Source organism: Natator depressus, chromosome 11, assembly GCF_965152275.1.
Source record: "Natator depressus isolate rNatDep1 chromosome 11, rNatDep2.hap1, whole genome shotgun sequence".
Classification (NCBI taxonomy): domain Eukaryota; kingdom Metazoa; phylum Chordata; order Testudines; family Cheloniidae; genus Natator; species Natator depressus.
Window position 1 is genome coordinate 74,029,476 of NC_134244.1, and position 15,053 is coordinate 74,044,528.

Here is a 15,053-nt window from a genome sequence, read left to right on the forward strand (position 1 = left end):
CATGCAGGGCCCTGCAGGTGCCTCCCGGGCCAGCGCAGCTCAGGGCACAGACGAGACCGAGGTTAGTCCTGTCTACACTGCAGAGCCCGGCCGCGCTCTGAGGGTGTTGGCAGCCACCGTGCGCTCAATGGCTCCTGCAGGAACAAGAATCGGAGAGTGCAGACAGGGCCAATCCCTCCTCATGCATCCCTCCCTCCTCTGACTCCAGCCTTCCCCGCTCCTGGATCCCTCCCTTCTGCCAACTCTTACCCTGCCCAAGATCCTCCTGCTCCTCACACTGGGGTCTTCTCCCCTTTGTCATTTCTGCCATGGTTCTCTTCCTCCTTGTGGTCTCTCTCCCCTCCCCTCCCCTCTCCTCTCCCCTCCCCTCTCATTACATCCCCCAACCCCCTCCCCAGAGTCTCTCTCATGATCTGGGCTCTTCCCTTCCTGCTGCTGCAGCCCCCTCCCCACTCCACCCCACCCTTGGCCACAGCATCCACCCCTGACATTGCACCCCCACATCCCCCTCTCTCCCTGCACCCCCACAGCCCAGCAGCCTGCTCCCCGCACCCCCTTCTCTGCCCCCTCCTCTCCCCCAGCTCACAGGCCTGGGACTGGGAACTGAGGGAGGGGGCAGGCAGGTGATACCCTTTGTACCATCCCCATGGGAACAGGGCTGGGGGCTGGTCAGCGCTGGGAGGGGATAGTCTCTGCCACGGCTGTCACTCTCAGGGACAAAGATTCCCTTTGGCCTGAGCTGGGACAGGACAGATTATTAGGGGAGCAGTGTTTTTACCCTCTGTCACGGAGTGTGGGGGAGTCCAGGCCCTGCACCCCTCTTCCTGGGATTCACTGAGACTCTCAGCCAGCCAGTAAAACAGAAGGTTTATTGGACAACAGGAACACAGTCCAAAACAGAGCTTGTGGGGACACCCAGGACCCCTCAGTCAAGTCCTTCTGGGGGAGCAGGGAGCTTAGACCCCAGCCCTGGGGTTCCCTGTGTTCCTCCACCCAGCCCCGAACTGAAACTAAACCCACCCAGCAGGTTCCCTGCTGCAGCCTCCGTCCACATTCCTGGGCAGAGGTGTTACCTCCCCCTCCCCCTCCTGGCTCAGGTGACAGGCTCTCAGGTCTCCCGTCCCCAGGGCACATTCCCAGGTCAACACTCCCCCCTCCCTGCTGCGTCACATCGTCACATCTCTCCCCCCTTCGAGACTGAACTGAGCGGGGTCACTGTGACCAGTGACCTGGGGAAGTTCGGGGCCCCCTCTCCGGGACAGCGCATCCGCTATCAGGTTGGCACTTCCCTTCACATGGACCACGTCCATGTCGTAATCCTGCAGGAGCAGGCTCCACCTCAGGAGCTTGGCATTGGCTCCTTTCATCTGGTGCAGCCAGGTCAGGGGAGAGTGGTCGGTGTAGACGGTGAAGTGTCGCCCGAAGAGATAGGGCTCTAGTTTCTTGAGGGCCCACACCATGGCCAGGCACTCCTTCTCGATGGCCGCGTAGTGTCGCTCCCGGGGTAGCAACTTCTTGCTCAGGTACACGATGGGGTGTCTCTCCCCCTTTTCATCCTCCTGCATTAACACCGCCCCCAGTCCCGTGTCGGAGGCGTCGGTGAACACCACAAAGGGCTTGTCAAAGTCTGGGTTTGCTAGAACTGGGCCACTGACCAGAGCCTCCTTCAGCACCCGGAAAGCCTCCTGGCACTGCTCGGTCCAGACCACCTTGTCTGGCTTCCCCTTCTTGCATAGCGCAGTGATGGGGGTGGCTATGGCGCTAAAGTGGGGCACAAATCTTCGGTAGTATCCTGCCATCCCCATAAAGGCTTGGACCTGCTTTTTGGTGTGGGGAGCGGGCCAGTCTCTGATCACCTCCACCTTGGCCGGTTCCGGCTTTAGGCGGCCGCTCCCCACCCGATGGCCCAGGTAAGATACTTCAGCCATCCCCACCTTGCACTTCTCCGCTTTGACAGTCAGCCCAGCCCCCTGGAGTCGGTCCAGCACTTGTCTAACCTGGGACACGTGGTCCTCCCAGGTCTGGCTAAAGACACAGATGTCGTCAATATACGCCACGGCAAAACTCTCCATCCCCCTCAGGAGCTGGTCCACCAGGCGCTGGAAGGTGGCCGGCGCTCCCTTGAGGCCGAAAGGCAGGGTCAGAAACTCATAGAGCCCCAGAGGGGTGATAAAGGCCGATTTCAGCCGGGCATCTGCATCCAGCGGCACTTGCCAGTAGCCCTTTGTAAGGTCCATGGTGGTAAGGTACCGAGCTCCTCCCAGCTTGTCTAGGAGCTCGTCCGGCCTGGGCATGGGGTAGGCATCCGATACAGTGATGGCATTGAGCTTCCGATAGTCCACACAGAACCGGACTGACCCATCCTTTTTGGGGACCAGCACCACCGGCGAGGCCCAAGGGCTGGCCGATGGCTGGATCACCCCCAAAGCCAGCATGTCCCGGACCTCTCTTTCCAGGTCCTGAGCAGTTTTCCCTGTGACTCGGAAGGGGGAGCATCTTATCGGCGGGTGCGACCCTGTCTGCACCCGGTGGACAGTCCGATTAGTGCGTCCAGGCTGGTTGGAAAACAGCTGTCGGTACGGATGCAGCACCCCCCTGACCTCGGCTTGCTGGGCAGGGGTGAGCTGATCCGAGAGGGGGATTGTTTCCAGGGGGGAACCAGCTCTGGTCCCAGGGAATAGATCTACTAAAGGGTCATCTCCCTGCTCCTCCCACTGACCACACACAGCTAACACCACATTCCCCCTGGCATAATATGGCTTCATCATATTCACATGGTACACCCGGCGGTGGTGGGCCCGGTTCGACAGCTCCACCACATAGTTTACCTCATTGAGCTGCTTGACGACCTTGAACGGGCCCTCCCAGGCGGCCTGTAGTTTGTTCTTTCTCACGGGGATGAGAACCATCACCTGATCCCCGGTGGCGTAGGCACGGGCCCGCGCCGTGCGGTCATACCAGACCTTCTGCTTCCTCTGGGCTCTGGCCAGATTCTCCCTGGCCAGGCCCATGAGTTCAGCCAGTCTCTCTCGGAAGGTCAGGACATACTCCACCACTGACTCTCCATCGGGAGTGGCCTTCCCCTCCCACTCGTCTCTCATCAGGTCCAGGGGGCCCCTCACCCTCCTTCCATATAACAGTTCGAAAGGCGAAAATCCGGTAGACTCCTGGGGCACCTCCCTGTACGCGAACAGCAGGTGAGGTAAGTACTTGTCCCAATCCTGCGGGTGCTGGTTCATAAAGGTTTTCAGCATCATCTTTAGCGTCCCGTTAAACCTCTCCACCAGCCCATTGGACTGGGGGTGATACGCTGAGGCCCAGTCATGCCGGACCCCACATTTCTCCCACAAGCACCGGAGCAGGGCCGACATGAAGTTGGAGCCTTGGTCTGTCAAGACTTCCCTGGGGAACCCCACTCGGCTGAAAATGGTCAGGAGCGCATCTGCCACGGTGTCTGCTTCAATGGAGGCTAAGGGCACTGCCTCGGGGTAGCGGGTGGCGAAATCTACCACCACCAGAATGTATTTCTTCCCCGACCGGGTCGTCTTGCTGAGAGGCCCCACGATGTCCATGGCCACCTTCTGGAAAGGCTCCTCTATGATGGGCAAAGGTCTCAACGCCGCTTTCCCCTTGTCCCGGGCCTTCCCCACCCTTTGACAGGGGTCACAGGATCGGCAATACTGCCGGACGGTGGTAAAGACCCCGGGCCAGTAAAAGTTCTGTAGCAACCTCTGCCGGGTGCGCCGGATTCCCTGGTGCCCTGCGAGGGGGATGTCATGGGCCAGGGACAGGAGCTTGCGGCGGTACTTCTGGGGGACCACCAGCTGCCTCCTGATCCCACAGGACTCCCCTTCCCCTGGGGGAGCCCATTCTCGGTACAGGAACCCCTTCTCCCACAGGAACCTCTCCTGGCAGCCTCTCCTCATGGTCCGTCCCTCACTGAGGTCGGCCAGGTCCCTGAGCTTCTGCAAGGAGGGATCTTTCCTCAACTCGGCCTGGAACTCAGCGGCTGGGGAAGGGATGGGGCCCGGTTCCCCCTCCGTGGCCAGGTCTGAGGCCGCAGCCTCTCTGAGCCGTGCCCCTCGGCGCTCCCTCCCCACCCGAGTAGGGTCTCGCGCCTCCAGTGTGGTACCCTCCCCAGGGTCAGGTCGCAGTGCCCCTCGCCGGCTCTGGCTACGGGTCACAACCAGGGCGGCCTGGGGGTCGCTTGGCCAGTCCTCTAGGTCTCCCCCCATCAAAACTTCAGTGGGCAAATGGTGGTGTACCCCCACATCCTTGGGGCCCTCCTTGGTCCCCCATTTCAGGTGTACCCTTGCCACGGGCACCTTAAATGGGGTCCCGCCCACCCCCGTCAGGGTCAGGTAGGTGTTGGGCACCACCCGATCTGGGGCCACCACCTCGGGCCGGGCCAGCGTCACCTCCGCGCCCGTATCCCAGTATCCATTGACCTTCCTCCCATCCACCTCCAGGGGAACAAGGCACTCTCTCCGGAGGGACAGCCCCGCACCCACCCTGTAAACCGAGCACCCTGAGTCCAGAGCCTCCAGCCCTCTGGCGGGGCTGGCTGGGGGTACTCTTCCCTCCTGAGCAGGTGGCAAACTGGTAGACCCCCTTTCCTGGGTCGCCTGCCCCTCGTCCAGCTGAGTCCCTACCCAGTTAACCCTGGGTAGGTTGGGTCTGCTCAGTTTGTCCCTGAGCCCGGGGCACTGGGCCCGTACGTGGCCTCTCTGGCCACAGTGATAGCAGCTCAGATCACGTTGGTCCCCTCGAACGGGTCGGAGGGGCCCGACACCAGGCGTTCCCCTTTGGAGGGGGTTCTCCCTATTTCCCCGCTGGGAGGCCCCATGGTGACTCTCTCTCTGCATCGGGGGGGGCCTGTTCTTTTGGGACTCCTCCCGGCTACCCCCTGACCGACTGTTCACAAACTCGTCGGCCAGCTGCCCTGCATGCTGGGGGTTCGCGAGCTTTTTGTCCACCAGCCACAGCCTCAGGTCGGAAGGGCACTGTTCATACAGGTGCTCCAGTACAAACAGGTCAAGCAGGTCCTCTTTAGTTTGGGCCCCCGCTGTCCACTTGCGGGCATATCCCTGCATCCTGTTGACCAGTTGTAGGTAGGTGACCTCAGGCGTTTTACGCTGACTCCGGAACCTTCTCCGGTACATCTCGGGGGTCAGCCCAAACTCACGGAGCAGGGCCTGTTTGAACAGTTCATAGTCCCCTGCCTCTGCCCCTGTCATCCGGCTGTAGACCTCCACGGCTTTGGGGTCCAGTAAGGGGGTGAGGAACTGGAGCCTGTCTGCAGGGTCAACCCTGTGCAGCTCGCAGGCATTCTCAAAGGCCGTCAGGAAGCTATCCATGTCCTCCCCCTCCTTCCGCTGGGCCAGGAAGCACTTATCAAAGCTCCTTGCAGTCTTGGGTCCCCCGGCACTCACCGCAGCCGGGGCCCCACTGCTCCTCAGCCTGGCCAGCTCCAGTTCATGCTGTCTTTGTTTCTCCTTCTCCTGCTGCTCATGTTGACGTTGTTTCTCCTTCTCCTCCTGCTCATGTTGACGTTGTTTCTCCTCATGTTGACGTTGTTTTTCATGATCCTCCAGCTCCCTCATTTTCCTCTCCCTCTCCCATTCCAGCCGCATCCGCTCCAGGGATGGGGAGCTCCGCTGGGAGGATCCCCGGCTGGCTGCTGGGGTCAGGGGGCCCTCGGTATTCGCTGGGCTTCCCACAACCCCTCCCCCAGGCATAGGTAGGAAGGGTCTCGGGGTGTCCTGGGCAGCAGTCTGACCCCTCCCAGCCTGGTCAGGCCCCAGGGCCCACGCTGCGTCCGCCGGGCGGCTTCCCTCAGGGACAGGGATCGGGTCATCCAAGCGATCCCTCTCCTCCAACTGGGCAATCAGCTGTTCCTTGGTGGACCTCCCGACGTGCAGCCCCCTCTGCCTGCACAGCTCCACCAGGTCGCTCTTCAGGCGTTTAGCGTACATCTCCCGGCTGGCCACTCGCAGGCCGGGCAGCTGTCCACGGTTTCCAGGAAAAGCCCCTAGTGTGCCAGTCCTTCTTGAGGTCACCACCTCTTTGCCAGGGTCGAGCTGCAGACTCCTCCGCCCCTGGGACCGCTCGCTGCAATCCCCCGGGGGACCCTGTTACTGCAAAAGTCCTTCTCTCTGGTCACACACTCCCAGGGGTTAACCACCCCCTGAAACCGTCTCTCTCTGAATCTTCAGCACGCCTGGTCCCCGTCAATCCCCCTTCGTTTTACTGTTCCCCAGTCACTTACTGCAGGAAGCGCCGTTCACGGGGTGCAGTAGATCCCACCGCTGCCACCAGTTGTCACGGAGTGTGGGGGAGTCCAGGCCCTGCACCCCTCTTCCTGGGATTCACTGAGACTCTCAGCCAGCCAGTAAAACAGAAGGTTTATTGGACAACAGGAACACAGTCCAAAACAGAGCTTGTGGGGACACCCAGGACCCCTCAGTCAAGTCCTTCTGGGGGAGCAGGGAGCTTAGACCCCAGCCCTGGGGTTCCCTGTGTTCCTCCACCCAGCCCCGAACTGAAACTAAACCCACCCAGCAGGTTCCCTGCTGCAGCCTCCGTCCACATTCCTGGGCAGAGGTGTTACCTCCCCCTCCCCCTCCTGGCTCAGGTGGCAGGCTCTCAGGTCTCCCGTCCCCAGGGCACATTCCCAGGTCAACACTCCCCCCTCCCTGCTGCGTCACATCGTCACACCCTCCTCTTTGTAACCAACATAAAAATAAGGACGGAGCGTCCCGGAGAAGGTGTCAGTGAAAGGGAAGAGATGGGACCTGTCAGTCACACTGTAAAATGAGACCTCGCCTGCTTCATAGTCCAGGAAAACCCCCACCGGGCTGGGCCTGATGCCTGTGGGGAGGGGGATCTTGGGGGGGAGGTGCAGGCCTCATATTTCCCATCCCTCAGCCACACAGCCCAGTATCCATTCCCAGGAGTGAGTCTGACCTTCCCTGTCCTGATCACAGATTCCCTACAAACCCCCACAGTCCAGTTTATTTTGTCTCCCACCTCCACTTCCCAGTAAAACCTGCCGCCTGTGAATCCATTTGTGCCCAGGACAATCGGATAAGTATTGAATCTCTCAGGATTGTCAGGTCGATCCTGTCGTCTCTCATCGTATGTCACAGTTTTCTGATCCTCAGACAGGACGAGGCTGGGATGAGCCGTGTTTGGATCCAGAGTCACATCCACTGGGGAGAGAATCAGAGTCAGTGCTGGGGGCAGGGGCTGGTCACTGGGATCAAAGGGCAATTCACCCACGTGCCCATTAATCACTGTGATATGGGGTTCCTCACCCTTAAGGGGAGTCGGAGCTCAGCTAATGCCGGGGGACAGGGGCAGGGGGAGGGGGTGGGGAGCAGGAGTGGAAGGGAAGGAAGGGGGAGATCTCCAGCGGCAATAGGGGGGCATGAGGCAGACACCAAGGAACCAGAGGGGGACGAAAGGGTGGGGGCCAGGGGATGGAGCAGGCACCAGGGAGGGCACGTACCGGGGTGCAGAGGGTGAAGGGAGGAGTGGGTGCCAGGGTGATGGGGAAGGGGAGGGGTGGGCACCAAAGGGGGGAGGGGAGGGGCAGGTGCCAGGGGGTCGGGTCAAGGGGAAGGACATGGGGGGAGGGGAGACAGGGACGGAGGGGAGACGGGGGAGGGTGTGTTGAGGGGGCTGAGGGTGGGTTGCACGAGGGGAGCAGAGAGGAGGGGCAGGTGCCATGGGGCTGGGAGGAGGGAAGTAATGGGGGCAGAGGAGTGGCGGGGCTAGGACTGGCACAGGCAGAGGGGGAAGGGTTAGGGGAGCGGGAAGGGCAGGCTTGGGCGGTGGAGAACACCCCTGGCACAGCCGCTGCCACCAGGTGAGGGAGCCCCTCCCCACTTCCCCCCCTTCCGCTCCCGAGGTCCCTGCCGCCCACCACCTCCCTCCTCTCCTCCCCCCTCCCCATGAGCCCCCCCCGCCCCTCCCTGTGTCCCTCCTCACCCCCCGCCCACCGCTCGCCATCCCGAGGACGAGATGCGGTGAGCGGTGGGCGGGGGTCTCACGGGGGCAGGGGGTGAGGTGGGATGCATCGAGTGATGGCCAAGTGGGGGAGGGAGGTGGGGGGAGAGGCCTGGGGCGAGTGGGGGTGGAGTGTGGGCAGGGCAGCGGGTGGAAGAGGTGAGACGGGGGGCTAGCCTCCCCCAAGGGAAGCTGCACCCACTGCTCATGACGGCAGGTGCCGGGGGCAGAGGAAGGTGCTCAGGGCTGGGGCAGGAGGCAGACATGGGGGGGCAGCAAAGGAAGGGGAGGGGCAGGTACTGTGGGAGCTGCTGGGGGGTCTGAGGCCACTCAAGCCGGTTCCCCGTTGTGCTGGTTGCTACAGGGGCGGAGGGGGATCTTCACCTGGATCGGAATGACTGAGGGCACAGATCCCAGGGGCTGTCAACAGGACAGTCCACGGGCTCCGGGGTCACCTAGGGCGGCACAAAAGGAGCTCGGGGCCTAAGTCCCTGGTTTCAGCTCCACGGTGAGGCACAAACCTCCTGCTGACCCCGGAGCTGCCAAAACTCACTCGCAGTCGAAGTTTGTGCAGTAAAAGTTCCCTCGGTGCCTGTGTTTCTCCCTCCAGCCATGACCACGGCTGCCTCCCTCCAGGCGCGTGGACGCCTATTCCCCGGCCTGAGCCCCAGCGTGATCCACAGGCTGGGGGAAGATCGGGGTCCAGCTGTCCCAGCTAGTTTGGTAGGCGAGCTCAGGGGCACTCTCAGACCGGGTCCCTCAGGCGAGGCCACGCAGCAGCTGGCTGGGGAGGGCTTCCCTCATACATTTTAACCCAGGGGCTAGAGCATTCCCCTAGGATGGGGGGACTCCCAGTCCCTGCTCCCCTCGGGCAGAGGGGGAGCTTAAACTGAAACAGGGCTCCGCCAGTCTCAGGAGAGCGCTTTGACCACGAGGCGAGGCGGAGGTGGGGGGCTCCCGCACTCTCTCCTGCTGAGGATTTTCCATGGTGGGTAAATAAAGGGCCATTGGTGCAGGGACGGACCCTGGCTTCCCCCCTCGCCGGGGGGTGCTCTAACCCCCCAGCTGTAGAGTCAGCCGCATACTTGCGCTCTCTGACCCAATCACAGGTGCCGACTCCGTGGGTGCTCCGGGGCTAGAGCGCCCTCAGAAACGAAACAGTGGGTGCCCATCAGCCACCCTCCAATCAGCTGTTTGGTGGGCCCAGCTGTTTGGCAGTGGGCGGGAGGTGCTGGTGTGGGGCAGAGCGGGGGCAGGAAGAGATGGAGCAAGGGCAGGGCCTTGGGGGAAGGGGCAGAGTGTGGGCAGGGCCTTGGGGTGGGGGTGGAGCACCCACCCAGAAAGAAGAAAGTCGGCACCTGTGCCCAATGATCTTTAATTATTCAGTCCGTCGTGGAACAGCTTCCAGAGAGAGGAGGTCTCAGAACAGACTAACTTATACCCCAGGGGTTAGGGCCCTACCCCGAGAGCTAGAAGGCCCCTGTTCAAATCCTTCCCTGCCTTGGGCAGAAGCGGGAATTGAAGCAGGGTCTCCCATGTGATGGCTTTAACCACGGGGCTACAAGTCATTGCCAGCTCCTCCACCCCGGCCGGTTTGTGTGGTGTGAGGAAGGCGTCCAATTCATTCCCACAAGATCTGCCGTAGGTGCTAAGCAGCCTGACTCCAAGAAAGGGGTTCCCTTTGTGGGTCACTGAGCAGAGATAGGTGCCCATCTCCACGAGAGAAGCAGGGCTTAGCACACACCCCTTTCATCCGCATCTCCTACTGTCTAGCGTAGGCATCTCCTCACCTCATGTCTTGGCGTTTGTGAATCACAGTCTAAGGGCAGGTCTTCGCTTAAAATCCTGCACCGATGCAGCTGTGCCGCCGTAGCACTTTCACGGAGATGCTCTAAACTGAGAGGAAGGAGCTTTTCCCATCAGTTTAGTTCATCCAGCCCCGCCCTCCCCGGCTCAGTGCATTAGGATACCCTGGCGTGCGAGGAGCCCGGGGCTCCCGGTGCTACAATGTGCGTGCACATCCTCTGGACTCTCTCATCCCTGCTGGAGCTGCCAGACTCTCCCAGCCTGCTCGAGTACACGCACATGGTCAGGCTGCGAGCCAGGTGAAAACACGCACATAGCCACAGGTGTGAGGCAGAAAAGCTGCCGTATGGGCACAATTTGTGGCAACTGGGTCAGGGGAGTGTCACAAGCTGGTTATAAAAACCTGTCTGCCCTTGCAGTGGGGACAGGGCCTGCCTCACCCCAGAGCCAGGGGGACGCTGAACAGCTCTTGTCTGCTCCTGTTACACGAGAAGAATATTGTGGGTAGAGCTCGGTCTGAGCATGGAAATCCTGCCGTTGGGAAGAGAGAGCTGAGCCGTTCAGTGCCAGTGATGGGCAGATAAGAATGCCCATCCTGCAGAACCCAGGTACAGCCCTGGGAAGGGGACACTAGGGGACATATTTCACCACTAATCAGCCCTTTCCCAAAGGGAGTGTGTCCCTGTGCTCAGCAATAAATCTGCGTTTCGTCTGCCCCCAGTGACATTGCTATTTCCAGCCGACTGAATGTCACAGGGAAACACTCTGTGCAGGGAAAGGAGCAGAGAGCTCCCAGGGGAAGGTGGGTCTCACCATGGATACAATACCAGCGGTATGTACAGTACCTGTGTAGAGCCGGGCGCTTCTCCACCCTGCAACCAAACACAGACAGAGGGGTAAGAACGCCCCTGGACACAGACACACTGAGCAGGAGACAATGTCACCCAAGGGTCGTACTGGGGGGAATGGAACTTACTGAGCTCAGCCTGGAGTTTGTCTGAAAATAAAAGAGAGAGAAATGAGTCAGTGTCACATTACCTTGCAGAAGGGAAGTGAGTGAAAAAGACCTTAAAGCAAGGAAGCCTCCTGGGCAGCAAAGGAAAAGGAAAGGAAGAAATACAGTACAGTAACCGCATCTGGCCACCTGGTCAGGAGCAAGAGGTTGTTAGAGCTAAAGAGGGATCCTTCAGCAAATGAAAAGTATTAACCCTGTGAAGCCAGTAGAAAGCCACATTAAGTACACTGGGTGAAGCGAATGATAGGAATTAGGGGGTTAAAATGGAATTAGAAGAGGGAATAGCCAAAAATATAAAACAAATAAAGGGAACAATTGAGGAGGGTAATGACAATGCTGAGAGACTGATTTCTTTGCAACAGTTTTTACCACACTGAGTGTGGTGGGAAGAGACCAGCCCTGGAGCTGCTCTTTTCAAGAAATGAACATCAGGGCTTGAGGTGTGAAGCAGAGATAATAGAACAGACTGATTAATGAAAGAGCCAGACGTCACCAAGACCAGAGGAGATCCTTGCCAGGTTGCAAATGCCCAAGAGTTGTGAAATGACCTAAGAGCGCTATGGCGGAGCTGTTAACAATAATATGCATCTCATTAAAATCAGCTACTCTTCTGGAGAATCGGAATGTTGTAACCAGCTTTTCAAATTTTGGTAGGACTTGTCCTGAGAATGACAGCTCAGTGAGCCTTGGGGAAGGGGTTGGATTAGGGGCAGGGAGGAGGCAGAGTTGGGGTGGGGCCTTGGGGTAAGGGGTTGGCATGGGGGGTGGGGCTAGGGTGGGAAAAGGTGGGGTGGGGCGGGGCCGTATGGAAGGGGTGGAGTGGGGTCAGGGCCAGGGGTAGAGGGAGGTCGAGCACAAAGGGGAAACGGGGAAGTCAGCGCCTATGGTGGTATTAGTTAAGTTTTTCCTCGGTGATGCCCTCATCAGGGACAAACATTGTCGTTCATGTCCCCAGCAGTGATCCTCACACATGGTGCTTGCCGTGCCGGTGTGAGGCCCACGTTAAAGAAGCGTTGCTCAGTCATGAAATGGACTCAAGTGGCTCGAGACCTTTGCCTAAAGCAGCACCTGCTTGACCAGGCTATGTGACCTGCTTTTGTTTTGAGGTCCTTGTCTGACTGGAAGTGGCCCTCGGGCTCTGAGAGCACTGCTGCTTCGCAGTCCAGAGCAGGTGCCTCTCTCAAGAAACGGGGGAGCTGTTCCCCATTGCATGCACCAAGGAAAGGATTTCATAAGACCAACTGAGACTCCAGGAGACTCTTTCACTTTGCACAGGGTTGGTGCTTGTGTGCGATATGGCATGGGTGCCTCTAACCTTTCCCTGGTACCATGTGGAGAGATTAGAGACCTGGTATTATGGGCTCTGGTTCCGGCCCCAGGGCATCTGTGGACTCTGGTACCAAAGAGGATGATGTATGTGTAAACAAGCCTTAAATAATTCACTAACAAAAAACTTTATTATAGGGGAATTCAGGTTGCCTTGGCAGGGCCTTGTATCCTTCCAGAATGCTGAAATGGGTAGCAGAAAACTGATACCTCTCAGAGCCAGGAAATACACTCACCAAAACAGAAACACAAACCATGGGCGGCAGGGAAAGCTGAGCCTTCCCAAACAGCCAGGATGTGGCCCAGCCACACTCCGCCCCTTCTCCTCGTCCGGCTTCTCACTCTGCAGGTGTCCGGCTCTTCCGGGGCTGCCAGCCTGCTGATGCTCTGGGGCCAGGGGGGCTGGGGCTGCTCTGCCCGGCTTCGGAGTCCTGGCACACCGGGGCCGGGAAGGCAGGGGCCTTGCTGCCCAACAGCCCAGTGCTTTGGGGCCAGGAGGGCTGCGGCCACGCTGTCTGGCCTCCCCACAGTCCAGGGCCGCGTGGTGCTCCGTGGCCGGGAGGGCTGGTCCCTTGGGCCCTCCCAATGTACTGGTCGACAGCCTGGTGCTTTGGGGCCAGGAGGGCTGTGGCCACACTGCCCAGTGTAATGGCAAAAACAACAGCCAGCAAATTTTCCTACTCCAGCCCTCCCAGCCCCGGAGCACCAGGGGTAGGAAAATTTGCTGGCTGCTGTTTTTGCCATTACATTGGCACTCCAGCTTGGAAAGGCTGGAGCTGCACTGCCCGGCCTCCCGGGGGGGGACGAGGGGCGCTAACCTGGGGCAGGGACCAGTGGCCACAATGGAAGGGGCCTGGGGGCACAGGGCAGGGGCCAAGCCCACAATGTGAGCTGGGCTCCATTGGGCATAGAGGGGATGAGGCCTCAGGTGGAAGGGGCAGGGCTGGGTTGGGGGAGAGATGGGGGCTGTCGCAAACACTTGATAAGGTCACACTGGGGATATTTTATTACTGATGAGCTGAACTGAAATAAAATTATCTTAATTTGAAGCAAGTGTCTTGTGAATTCAAATGGATTTCTTTATTGCGGGGTCAGTCTGTGGGCAGAGAGGCCCTTAGGTTGCTTGGAAATTGCATACAGACCATCCTAGAGAGGGAAAACAATCGCCCAGGAGAGACAAAGAAGGGATGGGTGTCTGGTGCCATTTCCACTCGGGAGTCTTCACCAGAAAAGCACAGGCTAGCAGGGGTTCTCACAATAATTTTTTTGGTGGCCTAAGTGTGTGCAGTCACTCTGGTGGCCACTCTGAAAAACCCCTCTCCGACCTGCAGCCCTTAAGCAATAGCCCACCCTGAGGAAGGTGAGTCAGGAACTCACTGGCCAGCTGCAAAGTCCCAGCCTCCCCATGCCTTGGCCGGGCGGGAGCCGGGCAACTGCCCAGGGGAGTGCCTCAGTGACCGAACCCTGCTGACAAGAGCCGCCTCCCGTGCCATTCACACTGGCCCCACATGTCTCCAGAGGCACATGGAAATGACGAAAACACACATACAAGTGTGCCAGAGCTGTGGGCTATGATTGTTTGTCTTACAGAAGCAATTAGAGGTCCCAGCTGAGACTGGGTCCCCAGCGGGCTGGGCGTCATGCACACATCCTAGGAGACAGTCTGCGCTGAAGAGTTTACAGTCTCAACAGGCATGATGGAGAAAGGGTGAGCGAGGAAACAGAGGCACAGAGACTTGCCCAAATTCTTGCACAGCTCAGTAGCAAAGGAAAGACTGGAACCCTGTCCCTTGACGCTCAGTCGACGGCTCTATCCACCAGGTAACCCTGCCTCTCACGTATTGCTGGTCTAGCATATGTGCACCTGCTTCACATTCTCCAGTGAGGCTGGGTGAGCGGCCTCATAATCCTGCCAGCTCCTGAGCAGGGACAAGGGACTGGCTTTCCCGTTGATGAACACAGACCGTGCCTCTCACCACAGACACTTCGCGGCAGGTCTGAAGGGTTGAATAAGAACCACTGGAAGGAGCTGTGCACAGTTGAACTGATGGGCAGGGAGGCTAAACTCTTCCACTACTTTCACTTGCAAAGGTAATTTTAGAAACATATTTGTAATCCCCTTGGGCTTAGAGAAGCCCCTTTAACACCTGCCTCAGGCAGAGAAAGGGCTGGGTGTTCCAGAGGGAGGAGGGTGGAGAGAGGGAGAGGACAGGGGCGTAGGCGCCGACTCCGTGGGTGCTGCGGGGCTGGAGCACCCACGGAGAAAAATTAGTGGGTGCACCCACGGGCAGCCAAGCCCCAGTGGCAGGCGGTGGGCTACAGGACCCTGTATATCAACCACGGTTACCCTGTGAGTGCCAGACATGAGGCCAGCCATTAGTGTGAGGAGGATCAGCTATTGTTTGGCCCCAGGGGTGCACAAGAGAGTTGTAATAAACCCTGGAGCCAAACAATTTCATATTCATACAGAACATATTCATATCACCCAACTTTTTAGGCGTGTTTGTGTATTTTATTAACCCCGTAAATGTAACCCATGAATGCTACCCCAGACTCCAAAGAGTCACAACACTCTTCGAGACAATCTGAGTATTTGTGTGGATTTTAGAGCCCTTAGAAAAAACAGTCAACTAGAATAAACCTTCACCAGAGCAGAGCTACTGCCCCTCTGTAATGAGATAAATCAGGTGTCATCTCACCATGAATCTTTGATCCACTTATGACCCTACTGAAGACATCAAAGTATCACAACAAGTTACTGACCTGCCACCTGTAGTTCCAATAAAGCGTCTTCATAAGCCACTCTAGACTGAAAAAAACACTTGTACTGTCCATCGTCGGAGGGTCGGATATCGCGTATTCTCAGGGAAACACTCCCATCGGTGATGTGGTCTTT

At 58.8% G+C, this 15,053-nt stretch overlaps 1 pseudogene; it reads right to left on the reverse strand.

Annotated features, from left to right (window-relative positions):
- Positions 1–710: 710 nt before the first annotated feature.
- Positions 711–15,053, reverse strand: part of LOC141996225 (butyrophilin subfamily 1 member A1-like) — a 102,435-nt pseudogene continuing 88,092 nt past the window's right edge.